Source organism: Marmota marmota, unplaced genomic scaffold, assembly GCF_001458135.2.
Source record: "Marmota marmota marmota unplaced genomic scaffold, marMar, whole genome shotgun sequence".
In the NCBI taxonomy this organism is placed as follows: Eukaryota; Metazoa; Chordata; class Mammalia; order Rodentia; family Sciuridae; genus Marmota; species Marmota marmota.
Window position 1 is genome coordinate 56,436,365 of NW_026000174.1, and position 23,198 is coordinate 56,459,562.

General features: G+C 45.5%; 1 long non-coding RNA gene across 1 annotated transcript; it reads left to right on the forward strand.

Moving 5' to 3' along the window:
• The first annotated feature begins 7 nt into the window (after window positions 1-7).
• LOC125612114 lies at window positions 8-16,180 on the forward strand. The gene is made up of 2 exons (XR_007342433.1): window positions 8-874; window positions 15,609-16,180. It is a non-coding gene; the product is annotated as an uncharacterized LOC125612114 (long non-coding RNA).
• Window positions 16,181-23,198: the final 7,018 nt, after the last annotated feature.

A 23,198-nucleotide genomic window follows, 5' to 3' on the forward strand; every position in this document is an offset into this window, starting at 1 on the left:
GGCCGGGCGCTGGGCAGCTGGGCAGCTGGGCAGCTGGGCGGTGGGCGAGGCGCCGGACCTCGGGGCCGAGGGCGCTGTTTCAGGGGGAAGTTCCCAGTCCTGGGAAAAGGTGGCCGGCCCTCTTCCCGTCATCTTTCCGAAGAAGGTGCTTTCAGGGCTCTCTAATTCGGGCTTTGTGGGCGCCAGCTTTCCTTTCCCTACCGCTTTTTTTCCCCCTTCACTTTTTAGATAATGCTGTGCCTGGCGTTTTGGTGACCGACCTTTCTGAAAGCGCTGTTTCCCCTTCGTGACATTTCCATAGGGAGTGAGGCAGGGCAGCTGGGGGACATTCCCATTTTACAGATAGGGAACCGAGGGAGAGAAGTGAAAGAGCGGAATCGCCGGCCGGGGCCGCAGGAGCTGAGCAAGCAGGTTCATGCTCACAGGCTTCTGGGAGCCTGCTAGAGCCTTGAACCCGCAGCGGCCAGGGGCCTGGTGGTGCCCCTGTTGTGCACTGTGCTAATGAAAACCTTGCTTGTTTTGGGCACCGACTATAGGGAGATGGAGTTTGAAAGCCGGGTAGAGAGCTATTGGTTGTGGGTGGAACCTGGTTTCGGGGAAAACTTTTCATGCACAGATACAGGATTGTCTGAGGACCGAAACATACACCCTGGGGCAGCAATGTTGCCCAGCAGGCAGGACAGGAAGGGGGCTGGGGCCTGGGGGCCGTCCCAATCCTTAGTACCCAGAAGGTCAATCGGTTTCTTTTCCTCAGCAGGTTTCACACTGGTTCTCTTGATGGCCTGGGAGGTACTGTGATCTCATGCAGAGAATACCACACTGGATTAGGTGTCAGAAGACTAGGCATGAGAGTTGAACTTGTGGGCCTGGAGTTGTGGCTCAGTGGTAGAGTGCTCACCTAGCAGGTGTGAGGCCCTGGGTTCTATCCTCAGCACCACATAAAAATAAACAAATAAAATAAAGGTATTCTGTCCAACTACAACTAAAAAATAAATATTTGAAAAAAAAGAGTTGAACTTGCCTTCCCTACTCCATCTATCCTCAGTTAATAGCAAGTGTAGAATGGATACAGCACCAACTGTGTAGCCCAGTGTTTATGGGCAGTCTTCTCCCTGTCTCTGTAAGGAAATTTGAAGAAAAAAAATTGCCTCATATTTGAAGATCTCTTGTACCAAAGTTTATACTAAAGAAATATTCAAGCTTCATTTACATTTAGTTTAATTTGGTACATACAGATTATTTACTTTTTTGTTTCAACCATGGTGGTTGCTAGCTGTGCTTTGAATCAGCAAAAAGTTTCTTGGGTAAATTTATTTCTTTCCCAATCCTTCCTTGTATTTCATTACTGTATTGCCACTCTCCACTCACCTTGTATTCAGATATTTCCTTCCTCTATGGTTTGTTCTGTAGAAACTCAAGAGAGTTCTCTTTATATTTCTCGTTTTTTTGGTTATGTTATAATATAGGACCTCTGAAAAAGCATCTTCAAAATTCACATTCAACGGTTCATTTTGGTATTGGACATTTCAGGGAATTATTGCATTTTCTGAGGTGACTCAGAAATATCTTTGGAATTTGAAGATAGTTCGGAGCCCTCAAACTGCTTAGATGAGGTTTTTGAGGTCCAGAGGAGACAATGAACAGACCAACGTCACCTGGCCAGATAGTACATAAGCCAGGATTGGAACTTGGGTTGCCTGCCTATGCTTATTATTTTTATAATGCTGTTTTTGTTGATGTTTTCAGTTTGATCTTACTTTTAACCATAGGCATGGTGCTGCGTCACTGTGTACTTTCCAAACTGTGAGTGTAAATTGAATTTAAAAAAATCAAATCAGATTTGAGATATTTCTGCAGTTTGTTTGTTTAGGAAACAAGAGGGAAGGTATCTGACTCCCTCCCTAGTAGCTGATTGGTTCTGTGAGGCTTGGATTGTGTGTGTGTTAAAATGGGATCACCTGTAATGGGTTAAAAAAAATGGAGAAGTCATGGAAAAGAAGTAGCTCTGTTAGGACACTAATGAGAATGGGGTATGGAAACTGGAAAACTGAGATACCGGAAGACTCAGTACTTAGTAGGCCCGGAAAAGCAATTTTTGAGCCTGGCATCTCATTCCCCTTCTCTAAGACAGGAAGGACGATCAGAGATGATTCCAACATGAGGACTGTACTGGTTGCAGTGTCTGACTCCACCCATTCTAGTAGCACTTTTGCACCCTACTTTTGTGTGTATGTTTCAGGCAATGTGACAAATACATTCTCCCCACTTTTCCTCCTTCTCTTGAGATGTATTCCTGATAGATTTTTTTTTATGACATCAGCTTGATAGTGTGCTGCTTTACAATGACAAAATAAAATGAAAAAGCTGGCCACTGATGACCAGTTTTGTTGGTCTTGCAATGTTTTGGTTTGTTTTTTCTTTGCTTTCTTGTTTCCTGGTGAATAATAACTGTTTGTGTATATTATCTATTATAACTATTCCATAAGCCTGATTACTTACCTGCTTCTTCCAGAGTACAAAAAAAAAAATATTTTGACTTCTCTTTATCACAGGCGTGACTTTAAGTATTTTTGTTTTGCTTCAGAACAAGAACAGAAAAACAAATGGTTATGTTTTGTTTGCAGACAGTTTAAGAAAACAGAGCAAATTGGTTTATGGTTAGACTGTGACTTTGAGCTTTCTTCAAGTTCAGCCCCATGATAAAGATAACCATGGAATACCCAAGCTTTCCTAAGCAGAGAGAATCCTGGCTCCTGAATGAGTAATTTCGGTCAGCAAGAAGCTATTTAGCTCCTCAAAATAATTTTTGCTTGGGTTGAGGCTGAGGTAGAGTTGCTGAATGACTGTAGGCCTGAGTTTAGCCAGTGCATCATAAGTAATTACTTCTTAGTTCATTCACTTCTTGGCCAAGGGAATTATTTTAAGTGCAGGATAAGATGCAATTTTCTGTGTATTTTCTCTAACATAATGCCACTGATAAATATTATAATTAATAGGTAACATTAGGTGTGGCAAGCACTGTTAGGGATTTTAAGGCATTATCTCATTTGACCATTTCAAAATGCTAAGAAGTCGATGCAGTTCATGTTCTCATTTTATCAGAGAGAAAACTAAGTTTCAGAACTTCCAAAGAGTCCTAAATAGTATGTGCAGGGCCAGGTCTGATGTGTCCACTATCTCAGTTTACTGTCCTGCACTGTGAGAAGTCCTGTGTGTCAGAGGTTTTCAGCCGATTTTTGTGGCAGGAGTTAGCCTTGTGGTCCCTGAACCCTGATATGGGGGGAATCATTTTTGGTTCTTTGTGTCTCAGATCCTGTAGGGTGGATTCCATTTGTAACACAACATCTCAAGTTGCCTTTTCTGCTCAAGTTTCCTTGGAGCCTGAGTTTAAAAGGCAAGCCTGCCTTAGTGGAGACATATTGGGGTCTGGAATGGGTTTGGGTCCTTGTTTGGACACTTAGTGGCTGCATAAGCATAGACAAGTCACTTAACCTCTGTGACTCTTCATTTCCTTATCTGGGAAATGGGACTAATACTTCCTGCTTCCCTGGGTGGTTGAGAGGATCAAATAAGATAGGAGAAGAACTGCCAAGTACAGCCTAAAGTGCAATCCCATTGCTAGCTGAAGCTGCTGTGGGGGGTAAAGAGGGGGGGGGATGGGGCTTCAAGTCATTAGTTGACTGAACAAATATTTATCAAGTGTTTCCCTCAGAATGGTATGGAACAACTGTGGAGCATGCAAGATGAACCCAGCTCAATCACAGTACTTTTTAAATTTTTTTTTTCATTTCTGGGCCTTGTGCAGGTGAAGCACACACACTACCACTGAGATCCACTCCCAGCCCTACAATACACTTTTTTTTTTTTTTTAATATTTATTTTTTAGTTTTCAGCGGATACAACATCTTTGTTTTGTATGTGGTGCTGAGGATGGAACCTGGGCCGCACGCATGCCAGGCGAGCGCGCTACCGCTTGAGCCACATCCCCAGCCCCTACAATACACTTTTTTAAATGCTAAGAATGATTTATTTTAGGGGGTATTAATAATTTAAAAATGTAAGCCTCCTATCAAGCCCTTGATTTTATAGGTAGCATGAGGCTACGTGTGTCATGATAAATCAATTTGTTTAAATTTAATAAAGAGTTGTTTAAAGAAAAACAGTGAATAAATAGTTACATATGTGTGATGTGGTTGTCACAAAATTATAAAGATGGTAAATCGCTTAATCTTGGGGGACAGGCGCTGAGCGGAAGTCAGGGTGAGGAACAAGAGCCTGCTCTCGCAGCTATCAGCGGCTAGGACGTGAGATATAACTCACATCACACCCGGCTAACCAGTTACAGTTGTGACATTGGCTGTGAACGTGACATCCCTGTTGCACTGTCAGAGAAGGGGCTGGCACTGGATTTGCCAGAGGAGAAACCATGGTGATAAGAGGGGCAGAGAGTCCCTGAGTGGCGATTCCTTAAAGTGGCAGATAGCTCACACCGGAGAAGTCCACACAGTTTTGTTGCCACCTCTCAGAGCTGGCTTTCCAGAAGCTTTTCTGTTGACCCCGGAGAGGACAGGAGCTGTAGGAAATTTGTTATTACTTCCTTATTAGTGACAGCTGTAGTCATCCTATTGTTTGAGAATTTCCATGGCATGTAAATGCCTGGGTGAGGGGTGGTGGTAATGACACAGTGGACTGGGGTGGGGGGCAGGCTGGGGAGGGGATGGCGATCTGAAAGGGAAGTGGCCAGCTCCCACAGATCTAATTTTAAACATGCAAATAATTTTCAGTTCCACTTTTCCTTCTTCCTGTTAGAGGGAAGCTGTACCCTGCTGCCATTTCTGAGGCTTGGGCGGACAATGTCGTTATTATGTCACAAAAACTATCTGCTTCTTCAGGGCAGGAGTGGGGTGGTGTTTTTCTGGGTGCCCTGCGCCAGGACCCAGCCTGGTGAATACTAAACGGAGCAGCAGTGTGCAGTTTAGAACACGGTGGTTCTTAATCTTCCTGGGGTGAGGGTGGGGGGTACAAGACCCTTACAGAGAATGTGAAAGGATATAATCCTTTTCCCAGAGGAATGCATGTGTTTACAATTTTGTATTGCACTCCAGGAGTTTCATAGACTGGAGTTTTTTTTTCTTTCCCCCTCAGGGTGCTGGATGGAACCCAGGGCCTCATGCATGCTAGGCAAGTACTCTACCACTGAGCTCCACCCTTAGCCCCTCGACTCTTTAAAATAGGTTTAAACGCCCCAATCTAAAATATACAATAGCCCCCCCCCCTTCACTTATGTGTGGTTTTGCTTTCAGAGGTTTCAATTACCCATGGGAAACTGAGGTCTGAAATACTAAATAAAAAAATTCTGTATTTTGAGAGGAGAGACCACATAACTTCTGTTGCTGCATATTGTTATAGTTGTAGTATTTTATTAGTTAATACTTACCTTGCCTAATTGTCGAGTTAGACTTTATCATAGGTATTCTATCTAAAGGAAAAAGCAGTCAGTCTTCTGAGGTTTCAGGCATTCACTGGGGGTCTTAGATTTCATCCCTGTGGATAAGTGGGGAGCGGAGACTGGGCTACTGGGAGACTGGTAAGGTTAGAAAAGTCAGTCCTCTTTAAAGGTGAATGTCCTTCCAGGAAAAAAAGAGTGTTTCTGTGTGATGTACAGAAGTACTGCATTCATCTAGGAAGTTACCTTGTAGAGCAGTTAAGTGCACATGCTCTATACTTAGTGCACCCTGCCCTTCTCGCCCTCCCCCATACTGGGGGTTGAACCCAGGGCCAGGCTGGAACTCTACCATTGAACCACATCCCCAGTTCTGTACTTAGCCTCTGAGTTTGTTCAGTTATTTTGGAGATTATATCATGTTTGTGCCTATCCATCTGACTCATTCTTGTCAATGACTGGCTAGAATTCTGATGGGTAGATTACCATTGTTTATTTGATGGTTCTTCTGTTGATGGGCACTTAGTCGTTTTGGTGCTCCTCCTTTCCCCATGGCAAGTCCCTTCTGGGAAGAAGGTCTTTGGTGCATGGTTCTTGTACCATCAGGAGTGTCACCATCCAGTATATTGCTAGTGTTAATGTTGCTGGGTTTGAAGATGCATGCATTTCAGAATTTGAGAGTTGTTGTTCAGTTGCCCTCCAGAATGTTGCTGTAGTTTGCACCTGAACTCCTAGGTTTGGAGAGGCTATTTCTCCACACTCTCACCTGGATTGAGGTTTGTTACATTTTTTTTTTTTTTTTTGCAAGAGTGGGTACCAGGGATTGAACTCAGGGGAACTCAACCACTGAGCCACATCCCCAGCCCTATTTTGTATTTTTTATTTAGAGACAGGGTCTCACTGAGCTGCTAAGTGCCTCACTTTTTAAAAAAAAATATTTATTTTTTAGTTTTAGGTGGACACAACATCTTTATTTTATTTATTTTTTTACGCGGTGCTGAAGATCGAACCCAGTGCCTCACATATGACGAGCACGCTACCACTTGAGCCACATCCCCAGCCCCCCCGAAGGCTGGCTTTGAACTCTTTGAATCCTCCTGCCTCAGCCTTCAAAGTGGCTGGGCTGGGATTACAGGCATGTGCCACTGCTCCTGGCGAGGTTTGTTACATTTTTAATGTGTTCAAGTCTCTTGGGAGGTCAAAAATTCTATCATGTCAATTTAATTATATTTTAAAATTTCATTTAGTTGGATATCATTTCTTGGGTTAGGAGTCACTTACATAGCTTATTTTTTGGTTAGTTCCTTGTTCATTAAAAAAATTCTTTTTGTTATTAGTTTATACAAGCTCTTTGGAAATTAAGGAAGTCAGTTCTTTGACTCTCATTTCTGTTGCAAACATGTTTTTCTCCCCCTAATTTAGATGAAGTCCTTGTTCCCTAAACTCAGAGATAATAAGAGAGCATTAATTTGGAACCAGACTGCCGAGTTGGAGTCCTGGTTATCACCCAACTAGCTGTGTATTCTTGGGCAGGTACCTTGACCTTTCTGATCTTTGGTGTTCCTATTCCTAAAATGCTAATAATAGTGGTACTTCTCACACAGGGTAGGTGATAAGTTACTTGAGATCACATTTTCCTAAAATTCTTTGTTACTGGACAAAGAATTATAAGAACAACATTTTAGAAAACGTCGAAATATCCTACTTACTCAAGAGATAGATTCTAAAGCTAGGGCAAGAGTCATAGTTATGAATTTGTTAAAATTATGCTATAAAATCTAAATGCACAGTGGGTTATGTGCATTCTGTACACATATATACCACACACAGACAAATGTATTACAATGTTATGTGAAAGACTGGAGTTTTCTCCGGTATCACAAGATACCACAATTCAAGTTATATTGCTCTTTTGACAAACGTGTGTAATTTGATTAGTATAGGGTAAGTGACCACAGGAAGTGACTGAGGAATGGCCATGTGGTCCTAGCCCGAAAAGGAGCACAGGGATATTGACCGTGTGCCTTTAAAGTACAGGGTTCTCTTTGTGTTGGCTTGAGCATTTCTCTTTATCTTGTGACCTGGCCAGCTCTGGCCGTGGCCATCTCCTGTCACTGGGTACATTTTCTGTAGGGTCAAGAGGAGTTATTTTAAGCCACCAATGGAAAGCCCTAAAGGCATAATCCTTGGCTTTAGTTGCGGGAGTTGGGAGGCTTCGAGAGTCTGCTCTGACTGTGCCACCTGTTTCCTCGGGGCAGCGGAGTGATCCTGCATTTCCTGCTGCTGGCTCAGGGGCCATCGCCTTCTCAAGTGGCATGGGGTGGGGGTCTTCCTCCCCCAGGAGAGCAGACCTTGCTGCGGTCCTGCATGCCGCTGGTTTGGAGCGTGGAGGGAATTGCCACCAGTGCTTAGTGGGTGGACTTTGGAGTCAGACTGTCCTGACTCCACCACCTCTAGCCCTGTGACCTTCAGCCGACTCTTAGAATGGGGACATCTGTGTAATGGGGACAATAAGAATACCTATCCCATGGGACTACTGTGGTGGATTGAAGGAATCTGCATGAAAAGTGCTCAGCAAGATATAAACCCCCATTAGATAATGGGGGTGGCTGCTATTTTACCATTTTGCTGGGACACGGACATAAATTACTTGCCTAGCACACATGAGGCACTGGATTCAATCCTTGGCACCACATAAAAATAAATAAATAAAATAAAGGCATTGTGTCCATCTACAACTAAAAAAATTATTTAAAAATAATTGAAAACATGGGGCTGGGGTTGTGGCTCAGTGGTCGTTTGTCTAGCATGCGTGAGGCACTGGGTTGGATTCTCAGCACCACATATAAATAAGTAAATAAAATAAAGGTCCATCAACAACTAATAAAAATATTAAAAAAATGAAAAACAGTTTTTACTTTATAGTGTAGGGCCCTTGACCATCCATGAGCCCACTCAGTCCTCACAGCGTCCCTGGGAATTGTCATCGTTATTCCTATTAGAGATATGACTCAGAGGCTGTCAGCGATGCCCCTTTTCTGATGTCCACGTGCAGACATATACCTGTCTTTTGCCCTGCACTAACGTGCATTTGTAGTGTAGCCCACTTTTAAGGATTATTCAGATTTATGGTTAGCTTACAAGGGGTGAATCAGCTGTGTCCTCTAGTTTGGTCCCTACAGAATGACTAAGTTGAGCCATATAAAAATTCTGTACCCTTTTTCATCCTCTGACTATTGACAATTTGTATGGGTCCACTGTAATATATTCCAGGCAGTGTACTTGTAAAATGAAATTTGGAAATCAAAGGCAGTGTACTTGAAGTTGTGGGTAAAGAAGTCAATTTGTTAAGTTTCGATCGGTATTAAAAAGAAGGCTAGAACAGAAGATGTCAGCGTTTCTGGTGAGCACTGTGCAGTGAGCACACAGCCGGTGGGGGTGTGTGCATGTGCGAGCGGGTGCTGAGCAGCATATAAAATGAATTTCAAAATCCCCAAGAAACCCAAAACAAAAAAGCAACTGGACATCACTGTCAAGGGAGTGAGGTGGTAGAAGGTGCTGGGGGTGAGGGAGGGGTGGAGGTGGATTCTGTTTCCAGAGATAGTGAAAAGCCCAGTGGACTCGCCAGTTGTGCTGGGCACTACCATGCAGGAGCTGGCCCTGGAGGACCGTGTTCTGGAGCCCTGCTTTAGGCAGGAGTGGGCTAGCTGAGAGCTGAGGAGCCCTTTAGCATCTGCCCTTCTGGAGACTTCTTGGGACCACTGCTGGCAGAACAGGCTGTTGGTCAGTGCTTGATGTTCTGGCAGGTGGGTTTGGTAGACAGCTACACCGACTGCCTGCTGGGTCGTGTGCTTTGACTGAGAACTTATGACCAGCACAGGGAGCTGAGGCCTGAGAGGTCGCCACCACCCACTGGGTGAGCACAGGAGGCACAAACTGCTTGTCTGGCCTTACAACGCAGGCCTGACCCTCTTGGCTGTGCTGCCCTCATTCCGGTGCTGATCTGCATCTGACAGAGTGGCCCCCTTGTGGGTGTCTGGGCACTCGTAGCCCAGGGGGCTGGAGGAGCCTAAGCTCTGGTTGATTCCCTTCCCATAGGGGTCCTTTTTTTTCTTGGGTACTGGGGATTGCACCCAGGAGTGCTGTACCACTCTTCTACATTCCCAGCTCTTTTTATTTTTTTATTTTGAGACAGGGTCTTGCTAAGTTGCTGAGGATCTCATTAAGTTGCCCAGGCTGACCTCAAACTTGGGATCCTCCTGCCTCAGCCTCCTGAGTTGCTGGGATTACAGGCATGAGCTACTGCATCTGGCTGTACTTTTTTTTTTTTTTAAATATAAACATTTTTTTGAAGATACAGTAAATAAAAAAGAAAGTGGGGCAGGGGTTGTAGCTCAGTGGTAGAGAGCTTGCCTGGCACACGTGAGGCACTGGATTCAATCCTTGGCACCACATAAAAATAAATAAATAAAATAAAGGCATTGTGTCCATCTACAACTAAAAAAAAAATACTAAAAAAGAAAAAAAAAACATCGAAGAGTTTAATCTTCCCACTCTCTCCAAGTTAACACCAAATACCTTTTGATGGGTGATCTTTGTCATTTTTAATGCTTGTTCTGTATATACTAACATAGGATACCCTCCCACACCTGTTTCATAACTTAAGATTTTTCATTTTATTATTATTATTTTTTTAACAATTGGTGTAGATGTCTCCCTAGGGGTACCCCAGGAAGCCACAAGATAAACACAAGGCTTCTTCCTGAAAGGTCACTGTTACTCGGTGGAAAGTATTTTTAAATGGTTTTTGAAGTCAAACATGGGCATATTATAGACTAGATATCAATTTTGCATCAGAATTTTTTTCTGCTGATACAGGAGACAAAGAAATCTCTACCTCACAGACCCTTGAGAGGCATGAGAGCCCCCTCTTCTGTTGTTCTCAGGAGCGAGGGGGGCCAGTTTGGCAAGGCATTTCCCCTTGCCAGTAGCTCTTCTTCTCTGGTTTCTTCCATTCCATTATATGCAGGTGCCTTAATTTACCTAATTAGTCCCAGGATTAGTCTTCAGTTTATTTGCAAAATTTCTTGCCATGAACATTATTTAGACGACTTTGTGAATAAATCTCTGAGCATATCTCTGGTGCTTCTCTGGTCTTAGGATAAATTGAGATAATAGAAACAACTACCATACACTGAATATTTATTCTGAATGGTTGTCAGCACTTTGCACACATTAACTCATTTAATCCTGTGGTCTGGTGTGGGAAACCAGGGCTCAGAACCTCCACCAGTTAACTGGGGTCTTCTTTGGGCCAAGGGGGATCTGGACAGGAGAGTCTGCAGGGGCCAGAACATGTCTGAGTCAGGAAGGATACGGGGGATCATGGTAGATCCCCACGTTCTCTCCGCGGGGATGGTTGCCTTCTTGTGGGGCGGTCGACCTGTTGACTTGCTGCTCAGAGTCATGATGTGGCAGCAGAGACATGCTTCCCAGAGCCACAGGACACAAGAGTGTCTTTGCCATGGGATGTAGATCCTGGAGCTGTGTGGTGTGATGAAGCCTTTCCAGTCCCAATAAACAGGATGACAATGGCATTGTATAGGGGTCTTGGCATTCTTATTGTGAATGAATTTGAATTTTATAGAGCTTGAAATTAGGCACAGATGAAATGACATCAGGACATCCCATAAAAAGAGGAACATGGGAAGGGACTGGGTGTTGGTGTCAGCAGAAGCGTGGACCCAAGTGCTTGCTCTTCACCTGTACCCTGTGATCTCCCACCTGCCCAGGCACTGCAGCCTCAGAACCTGTCACCTCATCTGGAATTGGAAATATGTGGAATTGGTAATATTGGATTATGTGGGAGGAGGTGTGAGACGCACTCGATCCAGACTGTGGCAGTTAGTAGGTCCTTTTCTGTTCCCTTTATTAACACAACCCCTCCTGGCGTTGGGGCTGCAGAGTGGTGTGGAGGCCTGGCTCGGGTTGTCATGTACCCAGGGTGTGTTCAGACAACTTCTGGATGCCAGGGAGTGTCATCTAGAGTGGTCGCTGAATTGTACTGTGTGGAGGGAAATTGTTGGGGACGGAGAGTAGCAGCTCTTATTTCAGATGGTGTGTTTGCGGTTGGGGGCAGGTTACAACGCTGACCCTCAGGCTGGGTCTGACTACAGAGTTTGTGCCCGGCTTTTGACTTCTTTGGGAAGATGTGCATGTAGTGCTTATTTAACCTTGGCTCTTCTATGGGACCTGGCATTTAGGCTTTGCTGTCTTCCAACAGTATGGTTGGGCGACTGGGAACAGCTTCTTTTCCTTTAGCCCAGAGTTTCTAGACCTTGGCAGTGTTGCCGCTCGGGGCTGGGTTATTTGTTGATTTGGGTGACTATCCTGTGCTCTGTAGATGTTTAGCAGCATCCCTGGCTTCTACTTTTCTGATACCAGTAGCACCCCCCCAACCCCCTTGTGACAACCGACATCTCTAGGTGTTGCCCCATGTTCCATGGTTGGGGGGAAGGGTGCAGCCTTGGTGAGAACCATGCTCCAGAAACCCCCGTTTTGCAGTCCCGGTGAGGATGGCCCATGCCCTGACTGTGCGAAGTAGGACCAGCTGTCCTTTCACACCATGTGATCATCCTGGTGTCTGTACCTTACTTCCTCCCAGTGGGTCAGTACGCCTCAACTAACAGGAGCATTGAATATGGGACAGGTTGCTTGGGCTCAGAGAGGATTCCCCTCCGACCCCTCTGCCCGCCCAATGAGTACTTTTTAGGGTTGGGAGGGGAGAGTAGGCACCCTCCCAGGAATCTCAGTGCCCTGTCCCTTCCTCTGCCACACTTTTCCCTGTGTTTCTAGCCTCAGTTTCTTTCTTCGAGAACTGGGAACAATGGTAGCTTTCCCCGCCTTGCCTGGGGTGGGAGAGGAAGCCTGTGTTAATGTGATACGGGTGGTGCTAAGCTCTGCTGCAGGGCATGTGGAGTTGAGAGGAAGGCTCGGCAGCACTGGGAGCGTGAGGCCAGACGTGCCAAGTTCCACACAGGAGATAGGCGGCAGTCAAAGGGAGATCCCATTACAAAGAGATTCACTGCCAAGTTCGCCTGCCCACCAGCTCCCTGGAGCAATTTTCAACTTTTAGAGTGTTCAGAAGCCTCAGGGCTTAAAATTAGAGAGCATTCCTCGAGAGCCAGCGAGGGTGAGCGCAGTCAGAAGGAGAAACCCTCTTCAAGTCTTACGCCCACCAGGGGCCAGTGAGGCTCTGTTGGCTTTCTGGAAACTCGGTGCTCACACAACTTATCAGGAACCAAAAGAGAGCTCCCAGATCAGCATTGGACAGACCTGGCCAGGGCATCCCCCACACTTTGGCAGGTTGTTCCCGAATGTCCACTGAACTGTCTGTCACACATGATGTGCTTGGCTCTCTTTTCTTCCTTACAGTTAATTGTGTCCATTCTAGAGATGAGGTCCAGAGAGGTGAGGGCAGTTGCCCAGGCCCGGGGTATGTGGCTATCTTGTAATCTCACTTCTGCTTTTTGATCAATAGTCACTTAATAGCTTTCAATGGCTAAATTTTCTCACGTGCCAAATAGGGATCATAAATACCTCAGAAGATTGTGATCAGGATTCCATGAGAAAATGTATGTGAACCGCTGCATGGTGCCTGGCATTCAGAAATGCTCCGTAAATGCCAGCTGCTACTGTTATTATCATTTCAATTGCTAGTGACAGCAGAGAGCACCTGCGTTGATGAACTTTTCCAGGAATACGGACTGCTTTTCTTTGCTCTAATCTTACAGTTTGTATCAGGCCCTGGCTAGTAATGTTGGTGGTGCAGCTGCCAGGGGTGGGGTGAGGGGGACGTTTACCTGGAAAAGACAAAGAGGCTGAGATTCAGGAAATCAAGCAAAACCCGCCCTCGGGGATGGAACATGTGATCTTATGGTCTGACCAGCCTCAAATGGGCTGAGCTCATTGCCAGGCAACTTGGTAGTTAATGATTGTTACTAAGATGATAGAAAGGAGCGTTGCCTCAAAGAATGTCGGGATTGAAAAAGACTTTAGGGACATTAGGCTAGGAAAGACAAATGAGTTCTAGTTTGTCCATCTTCAAATGATTGATAGTGGCTGCTTGGGCCCTGCAAAGAAGGGATTCTCAGACCTCTTGGGATGTCCTGGCTCAGCAGGAGAGCATGCTGGGATCAATTAGTGATGTCTGCTGTGGCCTTGGGAAAGGCACACATGCTGTTTATTTGTTGACATTGGTTCCAGTTGAGGACACTGAAGCCTAAGACTTACCCTCTGGAGGGTCACCTAACAAGTCATAAAACCACAAAAATCTCTTGGAAAGGGTCCGTTGAAGAATGTCTGAAGCTTGAGTTTCATCTTTAGAAAAGACAAGAGAGTACTTTTTGCTTGACTGTCTTCAGCAAGGAGGGACCCAGCTGCTGCTGCTGCTGCTTCTTCTTCTTCTTCTTCTTCTTCTAAGAGAGAGAGAAAGAGAGAGAGAATTTTAATATTTATTTTTTAGTTTTCGGCGGACACAACATCTTTTTAAAAATTTTTTTTTCCTTTAATTTTTATTGTTGATTGTTCAAAACATTACATACCATATTTCACACTTTGATTCAAGTGGGTTATGAACTCCCATTTTTACCCCGTATACAGATTGCAGAATCACATCAGTTACACATCCACTGTTTTACATATTGCCATACTAGTGTCTGTTGTATTCTGCTGCCTTTCCTATCCTCTACTATCCCCCATCCCCTCCCCTCCCATCTTCTCTCTCTACCCCCTCTACTGTAATTCATTTCTCCCCCTTGTTTTTTTTCCCCTTTCCCCTCACTTCCTCTTGTATGTAATTTTGTATAACCATGAGGGTCTCCTTCCATTTCCATGCAATTTCCCTTCCCTTTCTTTTTCCCTCCCACCTCTCACCCCTGTTTAATGTTAATCTTCTTCTCATGCTCTTCCTCCCAACTCTGTTCTTAGTTACTCTCCTTATATCAAAGAAGTCATTTGGCATTTGTTTTTTAGGGATTGGCTAGCTTCACTTAGCATAATCTGCTCTAATGCCATCCATTTCCCTGCAAATTCTATGATTTTGTCATTTTTTAATGCAGAGTAATACTCCATTGTGTATAAATGCCACATTTTTTTTTATCCATTCGTCTATTGAAGGGCATCTAGGTTGGTTCCACAGTCTTGCTATTGGGACACAACATCTTTGTTGGTATGTGGTGCTGAGGATCGAACCCGGGCCGCACGCATGCCAGGCGAGCGCGCTACCGCTTGAGCCACATCCCCAGCCCCACCCCCCCGCTTCTTCTTTTTTCTTTTTTTATTCGTGCATTAGAGTTATATGTAATATTGGGGTTCATTTTGACACCGTCATACAAACATGACATATAATTTGCTCCACTTCGTCCCTGCTACCTCTTAAGGCAGCACGTTCTGTGTTTAGGCAGCTTTCCAAGTTCAGACTTACACCATTGAGGGGAAAGGCCTTCGAAGCCCCCTTTGGTAGGTTCTTTCCAGCTGTGGCTGCACCTGGGGAGCTCTTGCTATAAAGTGCCAACTGGAGGCCCCCACCCCAGACCAAGCCAATCTGGTATGAGGATGGGTGGGGACACACCATCCCCAGTTGTGCTGTTTTATAAACTCCTCATGAGATGTTAATATGCAGCCAGGGTTGAGAGCCACATAAGCCAAATCTCTGTTGGAAATAGAGGCCCAGAAAGGGGGCATGATCGATCAGGGTTTTGTGGGGTTAGTGACAAAGAGAAGGAAAATTTAGGGATAATAGGACCCTGGACCTTCCTCAGGTCTCAGCCACACGCTAGCTGCTCTTTCTCTCTGTGTCTTTGCAGAACTGGTGGTTGAACCTGGTGCCTCGCACATGTTAGCAAGTGTTTTGCAACCGAGCCACGTCCCCAGCCCCATGGGCTAGGCTCTTGGACTTTCTGAGATGTTTCTGGTCTCACAGACGGCGTCATGTTATTCCACTGCTTCAGTCCCTCCATGACGACGTATTGCTCTCCATTGAGATCCAGCCGGTCGCCCACAAGACCCTGAACCCTCTATCTGAATGACCAGAGTCTTCCTCTCTTCTGACCTTATCCCATCCACCTGTGCCTTCTTCCTGACTCGGTCACCTGGTCTGTTAAAGCAGAGGTGTGGCCTCTCTCCCTTGGGCCTGGTTCTTGCTGCAGTGTTCTTCCATGGGTCCCCTGACCCCTTCTCATCAGGGTTCCTCTCTTTATCCTGTTTTACCTCCCGTGTAAGATCTTACCACCTCCTCTTTTCTTTCTGGGTCCCCATGTTCTGAAGTATGACCTTCAGGAGGGTAGGGACCCTGTCTGGTTCCCTTATGTCTAGATATTTGTTGAATGGATAAATTGAAGAACAATGACGTGAGCTGGTATTATCCCCAAGTTACTGTGGACTGAACCACCTTTCAGTCCCATGTCACTTTGAATTAGCTTATAATTTTCTTACCTTTTGCAGTGACAACCCTATATTGTGTGTGTGTGTGTGTGTGGAGTGTGTCATAATAATTCTTGTGAGTGGATTTTAGTATGCTCTGGTAAAAAGAGCACAGAATATTACTGAATCTCTCTGAGCCTCAGTTTTTTTTTTATCTGCAAAAAAATAGAACCACAATAATTAACTGATGTTGACTGAATGCTTTCTATGTGCCAGGCACTGTACCAAGCGCTTTCTGCGTGTTTAATGAGTGAATCCTCATGGCAACCTAAGGAGGTTGGTCTCTACTTGGTTTCATAGAAGAAAATGAGATACAGAGAACTGAAGCAGCCTGCCTGAGGTCACACAGCTGGTCAATCCAGGAGACAGGATTGAAGCCTAGCCCACTTAGCTCTGTAGTTAGTGTTAGGAATTTGTGAACTCACGTCCAGACAGCCTGATGCAGGCAGAGAATACACCAGTAAGCCCAGTTGGTTTCTGACTGTAGTTACTGGCTGTTGTGGTTCCTGATTCCCTCCTCTCCCCGGCTCCTGGCAACCCTTAATTTACTTTCTATTTCTATGAGTTTGCAGGTAGTGTTGCAGAGGCTCAGTAAACATTAGTTACCGTCACCCTTCCCCCTTTGACATTTACTCTCATGGTGACATTTAAGTTTTCTCACTGATTTGTTCTCAAGTTGGTGACAAAAGTATCAATTTCCTGTCAGTTGAAGGTGCTCACTTCGAGACTGAGCTTCAGTTGATCAGACTTCAGGGGACCACTGTCAGGCTGCAGGGGTCATTCCAGGTGGCTGGGGCCTTGGTGTTCGGGGAGTGTGGGCAAATGACTACATTTTCCCTTTCAAAAACATTTCTGCCTCAAATATTTATTGAGTGACTACTTTGTGCCAGTTATTGTGACTATAACCAATAAAACATTTTCAAACAATAAGTTGCTGTCCATCACCCCCACTTCTGCAAGTTCTGTATTTTTCTGTGACCTGTTACCTGGATGCTTTTCTTGGTTGTGACTAGACTTATTGGTGATGCAGATTTGTGACTGTGGTGGGCCTGAGGTGGGGGTCACCTTGCTGAAGTATAGTTTGTTTTGCTTTGATAAACGGAAGAGTGGGCAAGCCAGCCTGTTCCAGGTGGAGTAGGCAGCCCTGGGGGGTTGAGACAGAGCCTCTATAAAATGAATCTGGGGGGCTGGGGATGTGGCTCAAGCAGTAACGCGATCGCCTGGCATGCACGGGGTGCTGGGTTCAATCCTCAGCACCACATAAAATAAAAAAATAAAAGATGTTGTGTCCACCGAAAACTGAAAAATAAACATTAAAAAAAAAATTCTCTCTCTCTCAAAAAAAAAAAATCTGGTCATTGTTTTTTAGACTCATTCTTTCCTAATTATGTAAAAATGGCATATAACAACATTAAAAGAAATTTAGAACTAGAGAAAGAAAAAAAGTTATTTAACCACCTCATCCCAGAAGAGTGATCATTTAAAGTAGTTATGGCTATGATTTATTCCAGGTGGCTTCTTATTTCAAATAGTCGTAGTCACACAGTGGGGACAGTTTCAGATTCTTTAATGCCAAAAGACTGAACGAACAGAACATTTTTTCCCTGGTGCTTTGTGGATGATATAACCACGGTTGTTAATAGCTGCAGCCCGTTGCTGAGTGGATCGCTGTAATCCACTTAACCTTTTTCATATTTAGAGATTTAGGCAGCAGCCAATTTGTCACCATTGCTAGTAGTGCAGGGATGTATATTTTCATACACAGCTTTTTATATGAAGTAGAGATTACTCAGGATTAATTTCCAGGCATCTTTCTAATAATATTTGACACCATTTGCCAAACAACTTCCAAAAGAGATGCTTTGTTTTCATGGCCGATAGAATGTAGGAGACTGCCTTTTTCATTACGCCCACTCTGGCACTGGGTGTTATCATTTTTTAAAAACAGATTTTGATGTTTAATATTTGCATTTGCAGACATGCCAACTGGCCTGTGTGGTGGCTGCTTCGCATCATTTTATGACCTTGCGTGACTCATGCAGGACCTGTTTTGTGTAATCCTTTTTAAAAATTAAGTATTTTTGAATGTGTGGAGAAAATGCTAAGTCACATTCTGTGTTTTATACTACAGCCTGCGTTTGGTGGTGAAAAATTGTAACTGGAGCCAGAAATCAGATAGGCCTCGTTGTATATTATCTGCCTGCAAAGACTGTCAGGTGTGACTGTTTGATTTTTAGAGCTAATTTTAGGGGTGCCTTCTCTCCAGGATCTAGCTTTAAACCCAAGCGATGTGATTGTTGGATGAACACTTGCAGAATGAAATCCAGCTGTGCGTCTACTGCATGCCGAGGCCAGCCTGTGCTCCCAGTTGGGGGAAACACCTGGCCCCTTGTATCATGGCCTTGATCACGCTCTCCTGGTCTTCCTCCACCACTAGCCTTAGTTTCCCCATCTATAATGTCAGCAGTAAGGACATCGTGCTGTCAAGGATTTAGCGCAGGGGAAGCCAGGAAGAGGCTGGTGTTGGTATTGACCTACCAGTGGCCCGAGGGGCAGGGATAAAAGAAGAGGGAAAAGGGCTGGTCTCCTCCTCTTTCCTGTAGGCAGTTCCACTTAGTTGGGGAGATAAGCCAGGCTGGCAGGAGAGAGTTTCAAATCACAGACAGTGCAGGTTTCAAGGTGACAGCGTGCGCTGAGACAGGGATAAGGCTACGTGAGTTACCATCGCTGCAGCTTGGGGTGATTATCAGGCGCCCAGGCTGCTGTTGGGGAGACCCACTGGGTTGGGAGTTGGAGGTCCCACATGCCTCTTGACTTAGACTGGATCTTCTAGAGAATGAGGCATCATGGCAGAATTTTCTTTTCATGTTGTAAACATTACCATTTTATTGTCTTGTATTTTTATGGCAATTAAAAATAAGCTTTATTCAGAAGTTATTCACACACCATAAAAACCACCCTTCAGAAATGTACAGTTTAGTTGTTTTTAGCATGTTCAGGTACACAACCATCATCACCATCAAGTTCCAGGGTAGTTTGGTAACTGAAAGCTTGGTCCTCGTCCTCGATGCCAATTCAATAATGAAGACAGAGTCTTGAGAAAAAGGAAAAAGAAGGTTTATTGCTTTGCTGGCAAAGGAGAAATAGGGACTCCTGTCCCAAAGGCTGAGATTCTGCCCATCTGCAGGAAAAGGGGGCTTTTATAGAGGTGATTCAGAGAAAATGAGAAAAGGGAGAGATCAGAAAGGAGAAGATCAGGGAGCAGAAGTTTAGGGAAAAGAAGATTGGGAAAAAGAAAAAAGAATATGCAAGTTTCAAAGCCACAAGGGATATAGTCAGAGCATCAGGTGAACCCCTGTTACAGTTTCATGACCTCCAAAGGAAACCCCATGTCATTGGGGGTTGTTCCCAGTCCCTCCTCCCCCAGCTCCTGGCAACCCCTAATTTGCTTTCTATTTCTATGAATTTGCCTACGTGGTGTATTTCCAAAAAGGTGGAATCAACAACATGTCTCCTTTGTACCTGGCTAATTTCATCTAGCCTCGAGTTTTCAAGGTCAGTGCACCGTGGGGCCTGCATGGGACCTTGTCCCTTTTTATGGCCCTCATCATAGGCCCCAGGAGTAGGCCATGGTTTGATCACTCTTTCATGGTTGGTGGACATTTGGGTTCTTTCCACTTCTGCTCTTTTGAGTGAAACTGCTGGGAACCTTTGTGTACACAGATATTATGGATGTGGGTCTTCAACCCGGGAGCATTTTGACCTTGGGAGTGGCAGGGGTTGCTGCCAGGATCCCTGTGTATGTCCTGACCAGGCTAGATCCAGGGCAGGCTTCGTGTGCTTCATTTCTTGTAAGTGACCCTCCGGGCAGGGTCTGTCTTCGTCCCCTTTTACAGCAGGCGACACTCAGGCTGCACAGCTGGAAAGTGGCAGCCTCCAGCCCTGTGGGCTCTCAGCCAGCCTGTGGCCACCTCTCCCCGGTAGGCCAGGTGAGGTCTCAGTGGCGAGTGGTGTCATAGAGGCAGCAAGCTGGGCAGGGTGGTGTGTCCGTGACCGACGTGGGGGGTTGTGGGGCGAGGGAGATGTTTTGGAAGATGCATCAGCAGGGCCTGGCTTTGGATGTGGCCGGAGAAAGCATGCTGACTTAGCAGAGAGGGCTTGATTCTTGGGGTGACCTTTGTGATCTTGGGCCTATCCTGCCTGTCTCCTTTGAGCATCAGCTTCTTCATCTGGAACCTGGAGCTCTGGTCCTTGCTTCTTGCCAACCCCCAAGGCTGATGTGAGAGAGGGAAGGAGGGGGGAAGAAAGAGATGGGGGAGGGAAGAGGGATGGGGAAAGAAGCTGCAAGGGTAGGGGGAAGGGGAGGTGGAGTGCAGATGGAAGAACCTGCTGGAACCTGTGGAGTCCAGCTGGGGCTGGGGGCGCAGGAAGGGAGGAGCAGCAGGTGTGGGAGGTGTGGGAGGGGGAGCCTGCTGGTCTGGGAGGACATCCCTGCCCACTCAGGGAGTTTCTGGATCCTGCCAAAGCTCCCACCCGGAGGCTAATGAGCTGGTTGTAATCCAGAGGCTATTGATTTTTCTTAGTATTTGAATTTGAGCCTTCATTTCTGAGAAAAGTCTGGTGTGGAACCAACCACAGTGTCAGTAGCCTCCCTCGCCCACAGGGCACACCCCCGCTTTCCCTCCTGCTGGGTGTTACCTTGACACCAGGGAGGCTTCCCTCGCTGTGGGGGTCGCTGGTGGCCTCGCCCATCTGGGCTTGCCTCTGTTGGAGTGGCAGGGCTCACTGTGCCCTTTATCACTGACTTGCAGCTGGCCTGGGGTTTTTGAAAAGCTTGTCACTGCCGGTTAGAAAATAGAGACAGAAGCCTGTCCTTTGGAGCTGGTGTCCTGATGACTTGCTCTTGTTCTGACTCCACTCTTTTGCTGGGTTGTCATGAATCAGTCACTTATTTTTGAGTATGATGAACACACTTGTCTTCGTATGAAAAGCGAGGCCCAGGTGATGCAAATTAGATGATTTTTAAAAATACGAAGCCAGACTTCTCTCCCTACATTCAAATCAGAAAGCAGTTGTTCTTTGTGTTTCTCTTTATCCTGACCAGTCCCCCATAATGGACATGGGGTGGAGGAGACCCCTTCTTTCTGCCTGTCTCTTCCGTCCAGGCCACAGCTGTTGGAGCTGTGGAGTTTGCATTATGAATATAGTCAGGGCATGTTTATGAAACTGGTCAGGCCCAAGGACCTCATTCTGAGCAAGAGGGGATCCTTGATGGCTTTCTAATTTAAACTGTTGGTTTTGTAGATGTTGAAACCAGGGCTCAGAGAGGGGAAGTGACTTGTCCAAGACCACACAGCTTGTCACAGTATGAACTCAGTGTCCTGACTTGAGCCCTTGTTCTTTCCAACATTAAAGTTCTGTAGCATTTTCAAGGAATATACCTATCTTTGACCTGTTGATTTCTGACAACTTGCCATTCCGTTCAGTGAAGAGTTGAAAGAATCAGCGGGATTCTGGAATCTCTGCTGTTTCCTGTCATCTGAGACCAAGCCTGTACTCTGGTGACATTGGCTGCCAGATCCTACCGCATTCACTGCATTTGCATTCAGTAGAGAAACCAGCTCAATAAGCAGATGAATTTACTGCTGCCAAAAATGTGAGGTTGAGTTTGGGAGGTGGGTTGGGGGAAAAAAAAAGTTGCTTCTATAATAAAACTTGCTGATATAACTTTGAAAGTCATTGTCTTACTCATCCTCATCTGAGATAAGTCATGCAATGGGTGGTATCAGGGGGTGCAGAGTTTCCCCCTGTGAGGACACAGCGGGATGAACTGTGTGTGGATTTGTCTGTTAAAGACAAGCCAGGCTGGGGCTGTAGCTCAGTGGTAGAGCCTGTCATGCCTGAGACCCTGGGCCTGATACTCAGTATCACAAAAAACAAAATGAACAAATATAAAAACAAAACAAAAAGTCATTTGTTGGAAACAACCTAAATGTTAAGTAATAGGGGATCGCCAACTACTCTGCAGTCGTGACACGCTTTGAAAGACTGTTGAATGATATTCATATAATGGGAAGATATTCATATAAGAAATTTAAAGTTGTAGGTTACAAAATAAAGTCCAAACCTAACTGGGCAAAACAGTCAAATAGATCTGAAACTTAACAATGTGCTTTGCATGGGTGCATGGGAGCATGGGTGCTGTCTCTCTAATGTGGCTCTTTCTTTTTTTTTTTTTTTTAAATATTTTCTTTTTAGTTTTTCAGGTGGACACAATGTCTTTATTTTATTTTTATGTGGTGCTGAGGATTGAACCCACTGCCTCACGCATGCCAGGGAAGCACGCTACCACTTGAGCCACATCCCCAACCCCTCTAATGTGGCTCTTAAAAGCATGTTAAGTAGACCTGACTGGAACCAAGTTCTGCCACGTAAATGTTGTGTGGCCTTGGATAGATCTTAGGATGTGCCCAATCAGGCTTCTCATGTGCAAAATGAGAATGGTACCTTCTCTCTTTAGGTCATAGTGAGAAGCAATGAGGTGTCTGACATTTCGGAGAAAGCGGTACCCCTGCTCTTGGACCTCCCCAGTTGGACCCTTGCACTGTTGTTTTGATCAGATAAGACCAAGTTATCTACTGCTCCTAGCCCAGCAAGGCTCCTGGTGTCTTCTGGGTACTCTTAAGTCCTCTGGGGCTCACCATACCAGTTTTCTTGCAGCTGCCCATTTTAGTCCTCAACCCTTGCACATGCTGCTGCACATGCTCTTTTCTTCTGTCTCCCTGAATAAACTGGGTTCCCCAGGGTACCATGTTGTGAGGCCTGGCCACCCAGCAGGTGCTCAGTGAATGCTGAATGAATCAAAGAGGTGGGTCTTGAGTTGGACCTTTAAATAAAAAAAGGGTTTGGTGAGCAGAGCAGGGGCACTGTTTAAGGAGATAGGCAGGACAGAGGGCAGAGGTGGCTACTACTGCCTATTCAGAGACAGGCCAGTGGGGAACAGGCTTTGGAGCCACCTGTGTTTCAGTGTTTATTGTCACATAGGAGTTACCTTAGGATGTGGAATGGGTTTTGCTACCTTCTGTACTTGGGGCCATGTGTGCTTGTTTCTAGGAGTGCTCCATCAAGATGAAGCCTGTGCAGATGTGATGTCATGTGTACATGTGTGCGTGTGTGCGTGTGTTTGTGTGTGTGTGTATGTGTGTGTGTGTCTTCCCAGGTTGTGCGCATGGTTGAGATGAGAGCTGGACCTGCAGGCAGAGGGAGCCTGGGC